This window comes from Zeugodacus cucurbitae, chromosome 4 (genome assembly GCF_028554725.1).
Source record: "Zeugodacus cucurbitae isolate PBARC_wt_2022May chromosome 4, idZeuCucr1.2, whole genome shotgun sequence".
Lineage (NCBI taxonomy): Eukaryota > Metazoa > Arthropoda > Insecta > Diptera > Tephritidae > Zeugodacus > Zeugodacus cucurbitae.
This window is the reverse complement of record NC_071669.1, coordinates 62,382,537-62,388,831: the sequence shown is the minus strand read 5'-3', so window position 1 is coordinate 62,388,831 and position 6,295 is coordinate 62,382,537.

The following is a 6,295-nucleotide window of genomic DNA, read 5'->3' as shown; positions in this document are numbered from 1 at the left end:
TATTTTTTTTCCTTTTGACAATTATTGTTAGTTTTAATTTTTTGATCAATTTTCCAGTCGTATTTCTTTTTTTAATAAATTTTTTTGTACTATTAACTTTTTTCTTTTATAATTGAATCCAACTATTATCCAGCATTATACACTCATTTCAACCATTTTCACTTTTCAAATTTATTTCTTTATAATTTTCAGCCTTTTTGGCTTGCTTAGCACAACTTAACACCACGACTATGCGTTATCAACTGAATTTCATTTTGCTTTGCTATTTCGCCTAACAGTGTTTTCGGCAGCAGTTGCCGCTGCCGCTGTTCAGACACACAACAAATGCTGTTTACAACACGTTATAATTACACACCCACTGCTTTTCTGCCCAGCGCTGCTTATCTATCAAGCTACATACATACATACATATATACTAAGATATTTAATACCTGTTTGTATCAAGTACTTGCAAGGTTTTATGAAAGAAGTTCAGGCAAACTTTTACCGGAAAGAAGTTTTTCATTTTGTAAAAATAACAGTAAAGTTTGTGACAAGAATCTCGTAAATTGGCGAACAATGTTAATCAATGTTGTTGATGTATGGGAAGACCAAATAAAATAGTTTCATTTCGATTGGTATCAAAATGGTCAAAAAATTTAGACAGTTCTAAACCTTAAAAGTAATGGGATGTTGAGAGTTGAAAGATTACGAGTGTGAAAGTTTTTACTAACATAAAATCCAAGAGTGTTTGCATAGTAAAAATACATAACATTAAAAAAAAAAATAATTCCTAATATTTGCTAAAATTAATGTAAATAAGCCAAATTTTTTAGGATTTTCCAAATATTTATTTGTACAAACATTTTTAATATGATTGTATATGAAATATTATTAATATTATTTAGATTATCTAAGCAATTTAAATATAAGGTATCCATTATCGGCAAAAATTTTGATTTCTTTTCCATTTTTTTTTTCTTTTATTTCAATTTTTTTTTAATATATTTTGTTTCCATTACCACCCTAATGTTGTTTTGACCAAAATACATATTCGACGTAACCAACCAAAAACAAGTTGCAACGAACATGCAACCTTTGTAATCACTGGTTTGATAACATAGACGAGCCATACAACATGTTCGTCACGAACGCGGTTGCAAATATTTTCCGCGCATGCACAAACAAAATACAATAGTTTTAATATATTTTCATTCATAAAACTTCAGCAGCGCGCTAAACGTAAATATGCAAAAAGAAGAATATGCAATATATAGCCCATTCAGGTATCAGCTCAACTTTCATACATATGTAGCAAACATACTTGACTACACAGATCTACATAGACACAAGCACATTTGTATATAGTAATAGTGATTTTATGCGCTTTACTATGTGTTCTACTAGTAAGTGGCCGTTAAATAACTTTTTATAGCCACGCACTGATTCGTTAAAACTCACACACACACATGCGCATAAGAACTTCAAGTAGGTTGTAAACCTAAGTATGTTATTGTCAAGCGGTTTCGAAATAAAATTACAGATTGGCAATTATGATTTTAGCTTCAATTTTACTATTTGGGAAATAAAAACTTCAACTTAAGAGTAATATGGTGGCACTAAAAGGAAGTAGAAAACTGGCGTAAAACGCTAGCTATCAAAGCCAGAGTACTCTATCATATTTAAGTATATATCTACTCATATATACATATTATACATTTAAGTTTATCTTTCCTATAACATTCATGATCTACCTGCAACTTCAATCAAATAGCATATAATGGAATAATACAAGTACTTAGTGAGGAAATTGAATTTCCTTCTGCCCAGAAATTCTACTGATTTTGCTCTCTTCTTTTATTTCTTATTTCCTTTTTTCTTTTCTTCAGCTTTTTGCTGTCATATTTTCATTTAAACTTGTCCGAAATTGAATGAAGGCAATAAAATCGCAAGCATGAACTTGTATATTGTAAATGTGTGTGCATAAATCATTATCGCCTCGAGTGTAACCGCACAAAATATAAAAGAAAACTCATAAAAGTCAGCATTCACATTATTTATTTTGGTCACAGATTTCATCTTTTGCGCATTCACACAAATTAGGTTGTGCGAAAATGCTTACAAATATGAAATGTTTGGCGTTAAAATTACATGCTTAACCGTACCTTTTAATCTATACTCGTACAATTCGACGGTTGAATTTATCTGTGGATATGTCTATTTATTTTTTGTTTATTTATTCTTTGTTTATTTATTTAAGGAATTTTTTAAATAAAAATTGAAATTGTGCTCTACTCGGCGAACTCATTCAAACCGAAAAATAATGTTATCGCAATCAGATACGTTGAGCCTGCTTTAGATCAGACGAGTTCCCAGAAAAGGTTCCAACAAAGTTAACCTTAAACAAATTAATAAAATTCCGCTAAGGTTTGGAAAAATCTTGAATTTAGTAAATGTTAATAAAGTATATAAACATAGTATTCTAGATTTACAACAAAGTATTTGCTCATAAGTACCGTATCATTCCAAAATCAGAAGATAGAGCGTAATATATTAAACCGACTCAAATCATATCTCTCCAAGAAGCCCATACTGTAATCACCGTGGTACGAATATTTCTTGGTCATTTATAAACCAATATAATGATTATCGTCATATGTTAGAATATCGATAGTTTTCTACCATCCCTATACTAATATATTTAAAAATATTTTTCATTTTAATAAATATCAAAAGCGTCAAACAATATTATACGTCAGTTACAAGTGACAATATTTATATTTTAATTCATTTTATTCGATTTAACAAAACGTTTGGAAATGCCATTATTAAAATTAAAATTCCATCATTATCCAATACATTATACTTATCTGTAACGATTAAATTAGCACATAGTTTCCTAATAAACTATATTGGCAATTAATTCTGAGCAAAAATATTACGTTTCATACTTAATTAATTTGACATGAAGTGCACGTTAATGGAATATTGCCGTAAAACAGTTGTAAATTGATGATTATCGAATTTGCAAATAAATTTAAGTGCTTGGTAAAACCCAGCAAAAAATTCGGTTTGTATTTATGCTACCAACATCTGTCGCTCAACTAAAAAGTATCGAAAAAATCGTAGCATAATTTTTGAAGGCCCCAGGTATCGTATATCAGAACCACAATGCCTGTGAATAATATTTTATGGAAAATATCGATAAATCTTTCATATATTATACTGAAATTCAGAAATTTGGTTTTCTTCAAATAATATGCCTCTGTGTCCAAAGTAGGTAAAATCGGTTCATTACGTTCCTTAGTACCCATATACCTGATACAATGATTTTCAAACTATCGATAAACTTTATACCATATATTAGGTTGGCAAATATCTCCCTTCCGCCTTTTTGTCTTTTGAATTTCGCGACTATGTATAAAGCGATGCAGAGCTCGGATCTGACAATACTACACATCTTTTTGAAAGGTCTTGACATAACCTACAGTTATAGACATGTAAACATGGAGTTCACTAACGCCGAAATTCGCGCTATTTTAAAATTTCCTCTCGTTAGAGGTAAATCAGCTAGAGAAACGTTCCGTGAGATAAATGGTGATTTGGGGGTTGGTACTCCATCACTTCGAACTGCGGAGGAATGGTTTCGACGATTCAGAGCGGATAAAAACGATACTATGGATAAGCCAGCCGGCGGAATACCAATCAAATCATGGAAAACATCGAGTTAGACCTGTATGTGGCATCTCGTGACATCGCCCAACTATCTGCAGAAGGCTGGTTACACAAAAAAGCTTGATGTTTGGGTGCCGCATGATTTGACGCAAAAAAACCTTCTTGACCGAATCAACGCCTGCGATATGCTGCTAAAACGGAACGAACTCGACCCATTTTTGAAGCGGATGGTGACTGGCGTCGAAAAATTGATCACATACGACAATATTAAGCGAAAACGGTAGTGGTCGAAGACCGGTAACCGGTCCCAAATAGTGGTCAAGCCGGGATTTACGTCCAGAAAGGTTTTGCTGTATGTCTGGTGGGATTGGAAGGAAATCATCCACTATGAACTGCTCACATGTGGACGGTTAATTCTACCATCAACTGCGAACAACTGGACCGCTTGAACCAGGCGATCGACCACAAACACACTTCGTTGAGGACTCGTCAGAAGCTACGGGAGATCGGATGGGAGGTTTTACCGCATCCACCATATAGCCCGGACATAGCGCCAAGTGATTACCACCAGTTCCTGTCCATGGCGAACGCCCTTGGTGGTGTAAAGTTGAACTCAAAAGAGTCATGTGAAAAGTGACAGTCCGAGTTCTATGAGGGTGGCTTCAACGAGGGGGGTATTATGAAGTTGCCATTTAGATGGAAACAGATTATCGAGCACTTTTTATAAAGCCTTGAATAAAGAGCAAACAAACGGAAGGGAGATAGACATAGATACCTAATATATTGTTATATATTTTAACAAAATTAAAATTAAGTAAATCGGTCAAGGGATTAGCCCATCCCTCATATAGTATAATTTATGATTTTCATTTATCTAGTGGCTTTTATGCCGTATATTTAGATCAAATTGTGTGTTACCTTTATTTTATCAATAAAATATAAAGTGCGAGAGTATTAAATTATCCATTATCCCTTCCTTATTTATTTATTGTTATTTAGTAACTAAAAAATAAAAAAAACACTTAAATTTCAATTAAGTCATCCACCAAAAAAATTTCCTCGAATATAACAACAATAGTATTCAATTTCATACACGCATTTCATCAACCACTGGGTAATCATTAACTATAACTCACCAATAACATTGTATTTGTTGTATTCTAACACTCATATATCGCGCACACTTACTATATGTTGTCAAGGACATCTGTATATATTTAGCTTACGAGAGCCAAGTGACTTTGGACAATCAACTAATTGATGTAATTCATTGATCAATTATGTTATTGAATAGCTAACTCGAAAACAAAAACAACAGCGTCCTCTTCAATGTAAACATTTGTTAAACTATTGAAATAACATGAAAGAGGACTGTAAGCAAATAGTAATTGTGTAATTGAGTAAACATTAACATATATCCTCAGGTGTATCGCATATAAAAGAGTAACGAAATTGTGTTCATGAGGTCATTGGACGCAAGGAATGTAAATATTTGGTTTATGCGATTAAATGTGTTTGTTGTTGTTATTGAAAAGTTTAATTTTAATACAATTTGGATTTCTTACATAAAAATTTACAATTTAATGTACATACAAGGAAGACTTTATGCGGTGCAACGTTGCGTATGAGTAACATTCTAAGTTTATTATTTACTATGACAGGCATTTAGCATTTCCTGCCGAACAAATGTCAATGTCAAAACTTTTATTTGCAACTTTACTGAAGATTTTAGTTGCAATGTACAAAAAACTTGTACTAATAAATCTTTTGCCAAAGTTGAGTAACATAAATCACTATTAAATATATACATAAAATCGAGGAAGTAGAGAAAATGAATGCAGATTGTCTTAAGTAATTTCGGTAATATTGAGTAAGGTTTTCCCGTTTATTACAACATCATTCCAAACATAGTTCTGAAACAAAAAAATTCAGTTAATTTTTATATGAATTCATACAAAATTTCAGACTAATTTTAAATATAAAATAAATGTATTTTTTGAACTACCTACACATTTAAGTTTTCCATTTATTTACATTAAATTTTATTAAAGCTTCAGCGCTCTACAACAATTACAATTATAACAGCTTCCCTATTTGATCATAGCACTAAAAAATATGCAGAACTTTTTCTGTTGAGAGCAGTCAAGCAGTGACTAACTTTAAACTTACATATATTAATAGTACTACCCATAGCAGCCATAGCGAGTACGAAAGTTATGTAGTTCACTTCCTGAGCAACACACACGCACATACACACAACAACCCATACCCGTGCTGAAACAGCCAACTTTTCAAGCTAAAAAACGGGTGATTATATTACAAAGCAAAAATTACTTAATTTCGTTTATATTTACAGCTTTACAAATATACATACATACGCATACATAGAATGAAATAGGAGCATAAGGTATGTAATAATAAATTGAAAGCAATATACCAAGCAGAAATACGCAAATCCATTTTTAGCATTGTTTTCCGTTTATTTGCATATTCAACGCCCTAAAAGCCAGCGGGACTTCTAAAAGTACCACACTCGAGTGCAGTTTCTCGTATCAGAACAATAGACTCATACTAAACAAATTATTGTGCTCTCCAATGCGTTGGTGTAACTTTAGAAACTGTCAAATACAATATTTGTGAA